This window comes from Schistocerca piceifrons, chromosome 2 (genome assembly GCF_021461385.2).
Source record: "Schistocerca piceifrons isolate TAMUIC-IGC-003096 chromosome 2, iqSchPice1.1, whole genome shotgun sequence".
NCBI classification, from domain to species: domain Eukaryota; kingdom Metazoa; phylum Arthropoda; class Insecta; order Orthoptera; family Acrididae; genus Schistocerca; species Schistocerca piceifrons.
The window spans coordinates 996,093,491-996,110,194 of NC_060139.1; positions in this window are offsets into that span (position 1 = coordinate 996,093,491).

A 16,704-nucleotide genomic window follows, 5' to 3' on the forward strand; every position below is an offset into this window, starting at 1 on the left:
TACAAAAATGTTTTTTGTTTCATCATAAGATGAAAGTTTGTCGCTGCATGAGCGTCCGAGATGTGATACAGGTAGGCTACACAGAGAGATTCCACTGCGCAAATTACCTTTTGATGTATCTCAGGGCTACGATTTCAGATGTATAAGGATTATTATTAATGCATATAATTTATGGCTCTCACCCGGTAGTAGAGGTAGTGTCGATTCTCAAGATGTAAGTAAACAAGGAAAGGACGGAAATTTTAAATGTCCACAGGTTTATTCACTACGTTACTGACCATGATAAATGTTATGAAATAAGGAATACTTACAGGTGCTTTATGTCAGGACGTGCTGTGACTCGAATTGCAAATATGTACACGAATTCACTCAACATCAGTTTTCACATAATAAAAAATGGTTCAAATGGCCCTGACCACTATGGAACTTAACTTCTGAGGTCATCAGTCCCCTAGAACTTAGAACTACTTAAACCTAACTAACCTATATACATACATCACACACATCCATGCCCGAGGCAGGATTCAAACCTGCGACCGTAGTGGTCGCGCGGTTCCAGACTGTAACGCCTAGAACCGCTCGGCCACCCCGGCCGGTTGTCACCTGAGAGCGGTGTGGTCAAGGCAAGAGCAAATCTTCACCAAATAGCTTCCCTCGAAATCCAGTATAGAGCGGAGCGTGTACTGTTTTAGAACTTCAGGTCGGATTAAAATCTCGAACCTTTGAGGCAGTGAGCAACGCTCTTATCGCCTGGGTTATCCAAGCACAACTGCCCATACAGTTTTACGTCGGCCTGTACCTCTTTTCTACGTTTAGGACAGGAAATATATACTGGCGGAAGTAACTGTGTGGGCAGCTCTTGTATCCTGCATAGGTAGCTCAGACGACAAGATCGTAGCCCAGATCCAGCCCGCAATTTTTATCTGCCGGGAAGTTTCGGAACATTGCACACTAGTGAGTGACGATTTATTCTGGAAGCAATTCCCTACTCTACGGCGAAGCTATTTCTCCACAGTAAAAAGGTAAAGAAGACTAGGGTTTAACGACCCGTCCACATTGAGGTCAACGCAGACATAACACTGGCTAGGGTTGTTTCACGAATGACGAAAGTTGGAAGTGCCAATTATCCCGGCATTTGCCGGGAGCGAGTCAGATAAATCACGGAAAATCTAAAACTAGGCAGTCGGATGTGGATTTGAACCGTCGTCCTCCCGAAAGCGAGTCCACGGTGTCGTCCGCAGAACCAAGTGTCGTACAAAAGCTGGTACCTCAAGATGGCACCACAAGTAAAGGTAGTCGCTGCAAAAGCAGGAACCAATAGAAGGTATCGGCGTAGACTTGCCCCAACTGTTTCCTTACGCCGTCGCAGCTGGAATGTTACTTATGTACGAGTGCAGTGCCGCTGTTCCCAGTCCCCGTGTAATCTGCGAGAAACTGTAACAATCGCTTACGACGGCAGTATCGCCGTAGTACAGATCCGGCTGCGTGAGAATAGAACAGTTAATGTGAACTTTGTCACTTACAGAATTGAATTCCGATTTGAAACTATCATTCTGTAACAAAGTGATAACGTTGCAAGTGTCAGTGACAGCATCAGTTTTATATCATCTGCATGAACACTACTTGTTTCCGAAGTTACGCTTTTACCATGAGCAGGTTTCAATAAATTCCTAATATTTTGTGTTTATTTTGTAGTTTTTCTCTCGACCTCCTCTTGTAGTCTCTGGTTATCCATCAAGTGGGACTGCAGTCGCACACGTAGTGCTTGAATAATGCTCACAAAACCAGCGTCAGTATTTGAATCGAACGTAATTTATTCTTTTTGAAATGTGCTGCCAGTTCCGACCCAGAACGTAACCTCCCATCCACAACAACAGATACTCCAAACCAGTTGTTGTCTGACCATACTGGGCTTGTTATTGCCACTAATAGTACGGAATCCAGTTAATTTTGGCCCGCTGCAAACGATTATATTCACTGTACATGTTGTAGATGGCAGGTTACGTTTTCGGGACCTGAAGATGACACCTTCTGGTGTCGAAACTGGTAGCATGTTTTAAAAAGAATAAATGACGTTAGATTCAAATACGGTCGCTGATTTTCTCATCATTATTCAAGTCCTCGTGAAGCAGTTTTATTAAAAATGCCCCACAGTTACCACTGCACTACATCGCTTGGTAATTCTCCACAGGAGTACATTCAGTGGGATAGCTTACGTGATGTTTTGGGAACTAGCTGAGAGGTACCGGCGGAGGTAAAGTTGTGATGACTGGTAGTACTTAGTACCTGGACGCCTCTTTCGGTAGAGAACTTCCCGTAGCATTCCGAGTTCGAAACCTGGAGCAGCACACAGTTCTCCCTGCCAAGACGTTATCTTGAAATTTTTTCTAAGTCATCAGTCTTCTGACTGGTTTGATGCGACCCGCCATAAATTCCTCGACTGTGTCAATCTCTTCATCTCAGAGTAGCACTTGCAGCCATCTTCCTCAATTATTTGCTAGATGTATTCCAACTGAAACTTTCCCTCTGAATGGAAAGAATGACTGTGGTGGTAAAACTTCCACGTTATTTGATTTTCAAACTCCAGAGTGAAACTGAATGTACTGATACTGTTTTCTCTCGACTTATTCTCAACATTTCTAAACTGACAAACAATATTTCAGCGCAACGCACTCTGACTTTCAATAATCCCTACAAAAGAATAGCCCTGACTTACAATTTCCTATGCCCTTCATGAATCACTTACCTCACAAAAAACCTCGTTACTCGAACTACTACAATACAGCGAGCGCCAATGCTGCCAGCTAAATAAAAGATTCTAACTACTGAACGCACCAATTACTAATAGGCATATAGTTAGCTAATGAAAGATTTTGGTAGAGAATAAACAATGTATTTACCTTAATAATGTTCATAGGTCATAATGTATATATAAATTCGTGACATCAGTTTAACAATGTTCCTTTTTCTGACGGACACGCGTCCAGATCGTCCGCTCATATTAACATCTCAAGACTCTGTCATCTCTCTCCCCACATCCACCACTGCTGGCGGCTCACTTCAAACTGCCCAACGCTACGGGCTGTTCACATCCAACTGCCCAACACTACACTGGCGAATAACTACCAAAAACGAGTCCAACCAGCCACAGACTGCACACAGCGCAATCAGAGATTTTAAACAGAGCGCTACGTGTCGTTACCAACATAAAACCTAAACAGCCTACTTACATAACCTCTGTCTGCGCAGAACCTCCAATTCTTTACCTAATCAGTCCACCTAATTTTGAACATTCGTCTGTAGCACCACATCCTAAGTGCTTCTGTTCTCTTCCGTTCCGGTTTTCACACAGTTCATATTTCACTACCATAGTGCACTGTTCTCCACAAGTACATTCTCAGAAATTTCTTCCACAAATTAAGGCCTACGTTTGACACTAGTAGACTTATCTTGCCCAGGAATGCCCCTTCTGCCAGTGCTGTACTGCTTTTTATCCCCCCCTTGCTCCTGCTGTCATGAGTTATTTTGCTGCCTAGATAGCAGAATGCGTTAACTTCGTCTATTTCATGATCACCAATCCTGATGTGAAGTTTCTCGCTGTTCCCATTTCTCTTACTTCTCATTACTTTCATCTTTCATCGATTTGCTCCCATTTCATATACTGTACTCATTAGACTATTCGTTCAATTGAGCGGTTATGTATTTATCGTCCACTTTCACTGAGTATAGCAATGTCATCAGCGAATCTTAAAATCTGTATCCCTTTACCTTGAATTTTAATTCCACTCTTGAACCTTTCTTTTACACCCGACACTGTTTCTTCCACTTTTAGTTTGAACAGTAGGTTGAAAGACTACACTCCTGTCTTGCACCGCTGTTTAATGTGCACAAATCGTTCTTGGTTTTCCACTGTTACTTTTCCGCCGGCCGGTGTGGCCGTGCGGTTCTAGGCGCTTCAGTCTGGAACCGCGTGACCGCTACGGTCGCAGGTTCGAATCCTGCCTCGGGCATGGATGTGTGTGATGTCCTTAGGTTACTTAGGTTTAAGTAGTTCTAAGTTCTAGGGGACTGATGACCACAAATGTTAAGTCCCATAGTGCTCAGAGCCATTTGAAAGATTTTTTGATACTTTTCCCTATTGGTCTTGCACATACTGCATATTACCCGCCTTCCCCTACAGGTTACCCATATTTTTCTCATAATTTCAAACGTCTTGCGCCATTTGGCATTGTCGGACGATCTTTACAGCTCGACAGATCCTATGAACGTTTCTTGAACGTCTTCAGTCTAGATTCCATTCTCAACCGCAACATCAGAACTGCCTCTCTGGTGGCTTTAACTATCCTAAAGCCAAACTGATCGTCGTGTAACACAGCTTTCTTTTCCATTCTTCTGTGTATTGCTCTTGTCAGGAACTTGAATGCATGAGCTTTAAGCTGATTGTCCGATAAATCTCTTACTGATCAAAAAAATGGTTCAAATGGCTCTGAGCACTATGGGACTTAACATCTATGGTCATCAGTCCCCTAGAACTTAGAACTACTTAAACCTAACTAACCTAAGGACATCACACAACACCCAGCCATCACGAGGCAGAGAAAATCCCTGACCCCGCCGGGAATCGAACCCGGGAACTCTTACTGATCACATCTTGCAGTCTTCGGAATTGTGTAAATGATGGTTTTTTTGTTTTTTTTTTTTTTTTTCCAAGAAAGTCAGATCATATATCGCCAGACTCCTACATTTTACACACCAATGTGAATAACCGTTATGTTGCCACTCCCTCCAAAGATTTTAGAAATATTTTTGGAATGTTACCCATCGCTTGTGTCTTATACGATCACAAGTCTTCCAAAACTCTTTTAAATTATGACTCTAATATAGGATCCCCTGTCTCTACCATATCGACTACTGTGTCTTTTTCTATCACGTCATCAGACAAGACTTCCTCCTGATAGAGGTCTTTTGTGTTCTCTTTCCATCTAACACATTTCCCCTCTGTAATTAACAGTGGCATTCCCGTTGCGCTCTTAATGTTACCACCCTTGCTTTTAATTTCACTGAAGATTGTTTTGAATTCTGTAGTGATTCCGACAGTGATACCTATTTCGACTTCCGGACATTTTTATGGAGCCATTTCGCCTTAGCTTCCTTGTACTCTTTATTTCATTCCTAAGTGACTTTTATTTCTGTATTCTTGAATTTACCTGAGCGTTCTTGTACTTCCTTCCTTTAATCGTCAGCGGAGGTATTTCTCTTGTTAACCATGGTTTCTTCAGCATTACTTCCTTTGTACCTATGTCTTTCTTTTTTTCAATTTCCTCGATTGCCGTTTTTAGAGATTTTCATTCCTTTTTCACTGAATGAGGTAGCCATTAACGCACTATCTGTGGCCTTAGAGAACTTACGGCGTATCTCTGCATTCCTTAGTACTTCATTATCCCACGTCTTTGTACAGCGATTTTTCCTGAATAGTCTCTTAAACTTCAGCCTGTTCTACATCACTACTAAATTGTGATCTGAGTCCGTATCTGCTCTTGCGTACGCTTTACAATCCAGTAATTGATTTCGTACCTCCCGGTCTTTTCCAAGTATGTCTTCTTCTTCTGTGGTTCTTGAAAAGAGTATTCTCTATTACTAGCTGAAATTTATTGCCTTGATAATTATCATTAGCAAACAACCCAGAAGTCAACAATCAAGTCTGTGGAACTCGAATCTTTACTCGTAACAATTTCTACTCTTACTTTCGAATAGGTAATTCCTGTCTTTGGCTGTTGATATACTTTCCGGGATGTGAGGTCGTGGTCCAAGAACTTTTCTGCTCCTTACGTTTCGTCCAGGACTGCGCTGGACTTCCTCAGAGGCGCTGCTCCGCTGAGTCTTGCCGACTGACTGGTCGGGTGTCTGAGAGCGACTTATATATTGTGAGAAAGGGGGGCGTGGTTCAGGTGACACGTGATGAGCAGTGATAATCCATTGCAAAGATAAGGTTGACTATCGATTACCATCTTGTCAAAGATAAAAATTGTTAGCAATTTTGTAGAGCCACTGTCCATATACCGCTAAGTTTCATAGCCTCCTCTTTCCTATTAAAATTATCGTGATGTTTATGAATTTCGATAGCTTCTCCATATAGCCGTGGATAGTAATTTAACGTTGTAGATAAAACTTCGGTATCCGACAACTTCACTTGGTGGTTGCCTGGTTGAAGAGCATGTTCCGCTACAGCTGACTTTTCTATTTTTCCAAGTCGACAAAGACTTTTATGCTCTTTCAGTCGCGTGTTTACGCTTCTTTTGGTAGTACCAATGTAAACTTTACCGCAGGTACATGGATTTTATACACACCACATGTCGACAGGGGAGGGCGTTTATCCTTCACAGATCGTAGTACTTGACTTATTTTCTTTGTTGGTTTAAAGATCGGTTTTATGTCATGTTTTCGTAAAATCTTACCGATCCGATCTCTTACCTTTTTAATAAAAGGGAGAACTACTGTATTTTTCTGTCGTTGTGGTTCATTCTTATCTTTTGGGTTTCTGTTCCTTGGACGCAAAATTCTATTTATCTCTTTTCTTGAATAGCCGTTTTTTTCAAAAGCCTGCTTCAGATGTTTCACTTCAGCATCCAAATGTTCAGGTGTACATATCCGTTCCGCTCGATCGACAAGACTTTTTAAGCCACCTCTTTTTTGTTGAGGATGATGATTAGAATTTTTATGTAAATATCTGTCCGTATGTGTTACCTTCCGAAAAACTTTATATTCCAAGCTTCTATCGGACCGTCTCATAACTAAGACATCCAAGAAAGATATTCTGTTATCCTTTTCTATTTCCATGGTAAACTGTATTTTTGGGTGAATTTTGTTTAGATAATCAAAGAAATCGTCCAATGCCCTTCTGCCATGGGACCAAACCACAAATGTGTCATCTACATATCGATACCGAGATGGTTTGTTATTCGGAAGGCAGAATTACTAAACGTTTTTCCCGTTATTCGAGCTATTTAGTTACATTAGCGTAACTGCCTAACTAGAATGGCCTTCTATTCAAAATAATTTTTACATTTGTCCAACGTGAGCTACGTTTCTCTGTGTTACTATTTCTTTTGTACTTCAGTTCTTTAATATTTTTCTGGAACTGGGAACTTCTGGTGGCTGCAAGCAGTTTCGGTGTGCGAGTTAAAGTCGCTAGTGCATCGACCAGCGGTGGAGATGAAAGCACTGGAATATTTAAGTGCAGGAAGTGTCACCGCAAAGTATGCGAGCAAGTCCAATGCATTTAAACGAGCGCACTTAGCTGAGTTCCTCTATGCGCGTGGAGAAAGTTTGACTGTGGAATAAATGGGGGGTAAATTTGTCGATCTATGCGAGTGGTCTGCTTCTCTTTGCAGCTAATGAATACCATTTTCTCCAAGTAGCAAGCAGTCACATTTTTTTTTAACTTCACTACGTCGTCCACAAACTTCGTGGTATTTTTTCCATTTCTCTAACAAGATGTACGTGACTTTCGCCACGCTTTCGGCTTTCTATAAGTAATGCGAGGGAAGGTTTCGAATGCCATGCACTTGTGTAGACCATGAGGAGTCTTTTTTCACAAATCTGTTATTTGTGCATGGAAATACATGGGCTAAAACGATACATCCAGTCCTTAATCAATACCCATATAGAACAATTCAAACATGTTTTGAAACATCTTTATCTAAGTGAGTGTGGCTGTACTTAAATTGCTGATTGACTGAGACCCACAATGTACTAGCGCAACGCAATCTTAGTGCTCAAAAAAAAGATAATCTGACTTCAGATCATTAATTCAAAATAATTGCCCTGACTGAAAAGAAATCCTAGGAATAACCTATACATTTCATTAAGCAGTTACGTCACAAAAATCTTCATTATGCGAACTACTGCAATACAGCAAGCGTCAATACTGCCAGCTAAATAAGAGATTCTAACTACTAAAGCCACTAACTACTAATAGGCATGTGGTTAGCAAACCAAATAATGTATGTTTTTTTCACCTTAATAATGTGACATCGAGTTCAGACACGAATATAAATCGTCATTGACATCTAGTACAAAGGTATATTATCATCAATAATATTCAGTCTCCAAGTCGAACATGTACAGATCGTTAACCTACGCTAAAACTTCAGACCTCTACCCTCCATCAATCTGCTCATCCCCAAATACCCCACAGTTCTTCCATCACTACTGGCAACTAACTTCCAGCAACGAGTCCAACCAGCCACAAAGTCTCCTACAAAGAAAGCGCAGTCAGAGATCCAATGCAAAGCGCTACACAGCGCTGCCAACACAGAAGCAGCCCACTGACAGTTTCACACAAATTTAATTTGCAATCTTCTGCATGCACATACGAGTCCAAATGCCGCAACCAATCTCCCTTTCCCCCTCCCTCCCCGAATTCACCAACCAGCACCACCGTATTTTCGTGTTCCATTCACGAATTATGCCTGATAAGAACGTCGAGCGACAAGCTACCTTACGAGCAATAATTTACCTAACCTTCCCTCTACGCGGGAAGTAACAAGTTGCCAGTCTCTTCACGGCACGCCTGTTTCGGGTCTTGCAAAAATAACCCTGTCCGAGATGTATAACGCATCACTCATAACGACAGCAGCGGTCTCTGTGCGAAGAGAACATAAGCGCCGCGCCCGAACGGCCGCGGCTCAGTTCTACGAGAAGCTTCAAGACTAGTCATTTCGCTTGTACTGTGTAGCATTGTCTACACTGAAGAAACTTGTTTATTGTTTATGTCGCCCTTTGCTCACGATACGTCTGTGTATTTCTCAAAGCTGATTATTGTCATTTACTTTCTCGTAACAAAACTCATTAATACGATTTGCTTGAATTGTTGTCTAGCGATTCGAGAAGGCAGGTCTCCTAGACACACCATATTCGACGACTAAGCAGGATTCAACAAAAACATATTGAGAATGTGCATAAGAGAAAAAAAAACAACTAAACTCAAGTTGAAAAAGTCATGGGTCACCGATATGCATATATACAGACGGCTGTCGTGTACCCAAGGTATAAAATGGAAGTGGGCTTAGGGAGCTGTCACTTGTACTCACGTGATTCATGTGAAAATATTTCCAACGTGATAAAGACCGCGCGACGGGAATTAACACTCTTTGAACGTGGAATGATAGTTGTAGCCGCATGTATGGGTCATTCGTTAGGAAGTTCAACATTCCGAGATATACAATGTCAAGAGTGTGTCGAGAGTGCAAAATTTCTGGGATTATGTCTCACTCCAGCCAACACAGTGGTCGATGGTCTTCACTAAACAACCGAGATTAGTGGCGTTTGCGCGGAGTTGTCAGTGATGATAGACAAGCAACACTGCGTGAAGTAATTGCAGGAATCCTTGTGGGCCGTCCCACAAAGGTATCAGTTAGGACAATGCGGTGAAATATGGTGTCATGGGCTACGGCAGAAGACGACAGGCGCTAGTGCCTTTGCTAACAGCACGACACCACATGCACCGTCTCTCCTGGGCTCGTGCCTTTATCGATTGAACCCTAGACGACTGAAACACCGTAGCCTGGTCGGATTAGTTCCGTTTTCAATTTGTAAGAGCTGATGCTAGGGTTCGAGTGTGTCACATACACCACAAAGCCATGGACGTAAGTTGTCAACAGAGACTCTACGCAAGCTGGTGGTGGATCCATAATGGTGTGAGCTGTGTTTACGTGAAATGAATGGTCTGAGGCCTCTGGTTCAACTGAAATGATCATTGACTGGTAATAGCTACGGTCGGCTATTTTGTGACCATTTGGAACCATTCATGAAATTCATGTACCCATGACACTGCGCCATGTCACAGGGCCGCAAATGTTCGCAACTGGTCTGCAGAACATTCTGGAGAATTCGAGTGAATGATTTGGCCACACACTTGGCCGACATGGAGTGTGACTTAATCGAGAGGTCAGTTGGTGCACAAAACCCTGCACCTGCAACACATTCGAAGTTGGATACCTAAAGAGGGTGCAAGTCTCGCTATTTCTTTAGGGGACTTCCAATGACTTTTTTACTCGAGTTGCTGCACTACGCCGCAACGCCGGGAAAAAAAGGTCTGACACTATATTAGGAGGTATTTCATGACGGTTATATTGTTCTAAGGCACTGATGACAACCACTTGTCTTCTGTTTGCCACTATTGAGACCTCTACGAATTTTTGCTCTTTACTGTCATTACGTTTACTAGCGTGCTTATGCACTGACATTTTTACTTCTCGCACAATGATGTACTAGTGATGATATCAACTTCATTGCTGTCATTAAGCTTGTAATAACGTACACTACTGGCCATTAAAATTGCTACGCCAAGAAGAAATGCAGATGATAAACGGGTATTCATTGTAAAAATATATTATACTACAACTGACATGTGATTAGATTTTCACGCAAGTTGGGTACATAGATCCCGAGAAATCAGTACCCAGAACAACCACCACTGGCCGTAATAACGGCCTTGATACGCCTGAGCATTGAGTCAAACAGAGCTTGGATGGCGTGTACAGGTACAGCTGCCCATGCAGCTTCAACACGATACCACAGTTCATCAAGAGTAGTGACTGGCGTATTGTGACCAGCCAGTTGCTCAGACACCATTGACCAGGCGTTTTCAATTGGTGAGAGATCTGGAAATTTGCTGTATCCAGAAAGGCCCGTACAGCACCTGCAACATGCGGTCGTGCATTATCCTGCTGAAATGTAGGGTTTCGCAGGGATCGAATGAAGGATACAGCCACGGATCGTAAAACAACTGAAATGTAACGTCCACTGTTCAAAGTGCCATCAGTGCGAACAAGAGGTGACCGAGATGTGTAACCAATGGCACCCCATGCCATCACGCCGGGTGATACGCCAGCATGGCGATGACGAATACACGCTTCCAATGTGCGATCACCGCGATGTCGCCAAACACGGATGCGACCATCATGACGCTGTAAGCAGAACCTGGATTCATCCGAAAAATGACATTTTCGCATTCGTGCAGCCAGGTTCGTCGTTGAGTACACCATCGCAGACGTTCCTGTCTGTGATGCAGCGTCAAGGGTAACCGCAGCCATGGTCTCCGAGCTCATAGTACATGCCGCTGCAAACGTCGTCGAACTGTTCGTGCAGATGGTTGCTGTTTTCCAAACGTCCCCATCTGTTGACTCAGGGATCGAGACGTGGCTGCACGATCCGTTACAGCCATGCGTATAAGATGCCTGTCATCTCGACCGCTAGTGATACGTAGCCGTTGGGATCCAGCACGGCTTTCCGTATTACCCTTCTGAACCCACCGATTCCATATTCTGCTAACAGTCATTGGATCTCGACCAACGCGAGCAGCAATGTCGAGATACGATAAACCGCAATCGCGATTGGCTACAATCCGACCGTTATCAAAGTCGGAAACGTGATGGTACGCATTTCTCCTCCTTACACGAGGCATCACAACAGCGTTTCACCAGGCAACGCCGGTCTACTGCTGTATCTGTATGAGAAATCGGTTGGAAACTTTCCTCATGTCAGCACGTTGTAGGAGTCGCCACCGGTGCCAATCTTGTGTGAATGCTCTGAAAAGCTAATCATTTGCATATCACATCATCTTCTTCCTGACGGTTAAATTTCGCGTGTGTAGCACGTCATCTTCGTGGTGTATCAATTTTAATGGCCAGTAGTGTACTTATGTGAAGGCATTACTATTTTCGCATGATAATGTACTGATAGACCTACAAGGGTCTTAAATTACGCCAGTTTATTTTACGTATTAGTGTTTTCAACATTTTGTCCTATACTCGTTCATTCGCAAGGTGCATATCTGTTAGTAACTGCATATTGGCTATTTATGCCGCCAAGTGTACATGTTTATCGACGCATGCATCTCTGGATTTGTTTTTGTGCTATCCACACTCTTCACTTTCCCTCAGTTGCCGTGTAGCTACTAGCACGGTCTGTTATTTTAAGAGATTAGTTTTCTGGATGTGACAAATTCTTGATTCTAGGGACCTTAACTTTTAGATATGGGCAAACAGACCGTTGCTGACACATTTCGCATAGTTAGTTATACTGACTGATTGTAAATGGGATGTCTGTAATTACTACTTGCCCTATGTGCGTATATATCATGTTGTTTGTGACATACCTTTTAGTTGTTGTAGAGAGTAGTTTCTGTTTGACACGTAATATTGATCCATGACGTTTTGATTGTAAGCAATGTTATAGCACTGTATGCAGGTTTGTCCTGCTGAGGAAGGCGGGTGGAAATCCGTCGAAAACATGGTAAAGGTTATATGAAAACCACCATTTACTGCACTTGGTTGCCTGTCTGTTACACCATCTGGTTTTACATGACCTTTGTCACCTCAGTGTACATTGACAAGAAGAAGGATCATGTGGAGCAGAACGCGTGTCGTGTTACCGACATGTCGTTATGGCCTTTAAGATTCACGAAAAGGAACTAACCGAAATACGCACAGAACGATGTTTTAATTATGAATAGTAACACAACAAACACGAATGACAGTAGGTGTTTCAAGAAACTTGTATAAAACTAATAGCCTTTTCGTTTCCTAGCGCTTCCAATTCAGTCCATCCGAATATAGCTCCTTTCTCGCATGCAGTTATTGGGAAAGTTTGTCTTCACATAAAAAGTTCTACCTGCGTTTCCGCGCCAAAGGGCGTAACAGCTGCATTGTCTGATCAGCTTAACATAAACACACGTGTCTGGCACGCCCAACGTTTTTCCCGTTACAGGAATATCGATCCTATCAAGGTATCTTTGCTTCAGCAGATATTTCCTCTGCTGAAAATAGATGAAGTAATAGAAGCCTGATGAAAGTTACTGTGACAAACTTCTATGGGCTCGCATATAGTTAAAATGGCCAACTTCCAGTTGACTTGGTGCAGGTACTTCCCACATCTGCCACAACCAATAACGTAAGGCGATTTTGTATACTTCTCTGCGCCGACAGCACTGCCAACTGCGACGGCTCCTTTTCAGCCACCGCGCCCTCGCGGGGGAACGAAACAAAGGGAAATATCGTCGATGTTGGACAGAACAGAATCACATACGAGAAGGTAGTTCAGTTGTTTCCATGACGAGGCCAGGTGAAGGTAAGAGAATCCAGTAAGAGAACCCACATCCACTGCAACGCGCTACGTATGTGCTGGCTCTCCATCAAGAGGGTGCAGGCAGGATTTGCCCTTGGAGCACCTTCCATGCGGGATGTTCGTAAAGCATAAAGGCACCGAAGCCGACGCCGTTATCTTGGCGGGAGCTCCGCCTCCTCGCCCATTCTGCGTACCCTCATTCCTCACACACATACACGTACGGGGAGAGAGACCAGCTCCGCCTGCACCTCTGCCCCCGCGGGAACGCACAAAAGGCCGCCCGGGGACCGCCAGAGATTGCATGAGCAATAACCGTTTAAGTCCCCGGACGCCGGCCTATCTCTAATTATCCGTCTGGCGTGTTCGAGGCTTGATAAAGTCTAGTCTGGCGGAGTGCCTTGGTCAGCCCACCACACACACACACACACACACACACACACACACACACACACGGTGAAACGTTTGTCTCCCGGATAGTGCTGGAGCGGCACGTCACAGCCAAGAACCCCCACTGTTGTTTGTTCCTTAATTGAATACATTACGTGCCGACGACTGAACAGGGTCTTCCCCTAGCTCGCCAGCACACCAAAGCGTATCAAGATACTTAAATTAGCCATTTGCATTTATCGCAAAAGCCGGACCGCAGGCGTACGTTTATCCTTATTCCGCCAGGCTTATTTCTCCCCCGAGAGGAATTTAGTCAATATAATGGAAAGCACGCTGCATTACTCCAACAATCCTGTTTTAGAAAAGCTTAAGTTTTATGGAATTGGCCTCACAATAAATGGATTGAATCATACTTAACAAACAGAATACAGTAACTTGTGCTGAGTAATTCAAAGTTGGAGAAATCACGAAAGAAGTCCCACAGGGTTCAAATTGGGTTCCCCTTCTGTCAATGACCTTCCACTTAACATCCAACAAGCAGAATTTCTGCGGAAGAGTGCCGGCTGCGGCGGCCGTGCGGTTCTAGGCGCTTCAGTCCGAAACTGCGTGACTGCTACGGTCGCAGGTTCGAATCCTGCCTCGGGCATGGATGTGTGTGATGTCCTTAGGTTAGTTAGATTTAAGTAGTTCTAAGTTCTGGGGGACTGATGACCTCAGATGTTAAGTCCCATAGTGCTCAGAGCCATTTGGACGATTTTTTTGCGGAAGAGTGATGTACCATGGAAAACGAGTCTTCGTCTCTAGCCAGCCCTGCAATACAAGATCAGTATCTCATTCCAGTTTTAAATCACGGCGGTCGCTTTTTATATACTGCAGTCTTTTTCTGAAATTACAAAAAATATTCCGGATAAATTAGGGTTTCTCCATATGTGGTAACCTTCTCCAAGGTACAAGAAGATCATGTAAGTAGGAACAAATATTCTATTGCAATTTAAAAACACTGTAATCGAGAAATCTTGTCAATATGGTAATTAGTCGTCTGTCTGTTACATTATTAATCTACTCGCAGCAATAATCAGTAAATGAAATGAAATTAACTGGAAGTACTATGAAAAACCGGTTACGAACTAAATGCATTTTCCTAAATAAAGATAGTGTAAGTAATGAACATTCCTATTTTCAATACATATAAAATTGGTAGTACATTAACGAAACTCATTTAATATGCAAATATCACATACTCCATGGTAAAAGACTTGTTTCAAGGCAGACAGAAGACCGTCATCACGTTGTACACTGTCAAGTCACATTAATGTGGTAACTTGTCAAAAGCCTGCACAACCAGCGTTCGGAACGTGGAGTTGCGGGAAGAGACTGAACGAGGTTCTGAAAAGTACCGACTCCAATGCAGTGGACAGCTGGGCTACGTTACCCAGCTGAGGATCCATGGCGAGTGTAGCCCAAAGAGGTGGTCCCACAGATTCTCAGTTGGATTCATGTCTGGGGAGTTTGGCGGTTAGGGGTGTACGGTAAACTCATCCAGGTGCCCTGCGAACCACGCATGTACCCTGCCAGCTGAGTGATACGTCGCATTAAGTAGTTACCACAGTGACAGGGTAAAATAAACTGCATGTAAGGGTGAACACAGTGTCCAAGTGCAGATTCACAATTGTGAGGATCCACTGTGCCTCCCAGAGTGAGGATATCACCCGGAGAATATCACGAAAACATTCCCCAGACCATAACGCTCCGTGCTCCGTCATAGACCCTGTCGACGATTGTTGCAGGTGTTTGCTTTCAGGTGTTTCGCCGTTCACGACAACGGCCGTCTGTCTCCGATGGAGCATACAACGCAGTTCATCTGAAAAAGTAACCTGTCGCCACTCACTGGCGTACAAATTCCAGCACTGGTCGCCGATTAACAAGAGTAATCGTGGGTGCGTGAAACACGCGCCTGCTGCAGAGGTTCATACGCAGTAACTTTCGCTGAAAGGTACTCGAGCAGACGCAGTTCGTAGCTCCTTTTTTACCTGGGCGGTCAGCTGCTCAACAGTTGCATGTCTGCTCACTCGGACGCATCTCCCAAGTCTGCGATATCACCTCTGTCATATATATACATTCTTTCGGGCATGTCCGTAAGAACAGATACCGTAGGTAACCATGTAACTCGTTAGAATGAAATTACATGAAATGAATACCCCTAGCTGCATACAGGCGTTGATATAAGTCAACGAGGACAGCTGAAAATGTGTGCCCCGACCGGGACTCGAATCCGAGATCTCTTGTTTACATGGCAGCCACTCTATCCATCTGAGCCACCGAGGACACAGAGGATAGTGCGACTGTAGGGACTTACCTCTGGCACGCCTCCCGTGAGACTCACACTCCCATGTTATTGTCACGCTCTATATTCATAGTGTTCCTGCCCATTGTACCCATTACTCGATGCTTTTTTCCGTTTCCCGTAAGATTTCGGGCACTGTTTGTGCTTCATATATATATATATTCCCGTAAGATTTCGGGCACTGTTTGTGCTTCATATATATATATATATATATATATATATATATATATATATATATATATATATATATATATATATATATATATATATACACTCCTGGAAATTGAAATAAGAACACCGTGAATTCATTGTCCCAGGAAGGGGAAACTTTATTGACACATTCCTGGGGTCAGATACATCACATGATCACACTGACAGAACCACAGGCACATAGACACAGGCAACAGAGCATGCACAATGTCGGCACTAGTACAGTGTATATCCACCTTTCGCAGCAATGCAGGCTGCTATTCTCCCATGGAGACGATCGTAGAGATGCTGGATGTAGTCCTGTGGAACGGCTTGCCATGCCATTTCCACCTGGCGCCTCAGTTGGACCAGCGTTCGTGATGGACGTGCAGACCGCGTGAGACGGCGCTTCATCCAGTCCCAAACATGCTCAATGGGGGACAGATCCGGAGATCTTGCTGGCCAGGGTAGTTGACTTACACCTTCTAGAGCACGTTGGGTGGCACGGGATACATGCGGACGTGCATTGTCCTGTTGGAACAGCAAGTTCCCTTGCCGGTCTAGGAATGGTAGAACGATGGGTTCGATGACGGTTTGGATGTACCGTGCACTATTCAGTGTCCCCTCGACGATCACCAGTGGTGTACGGCCAGTGT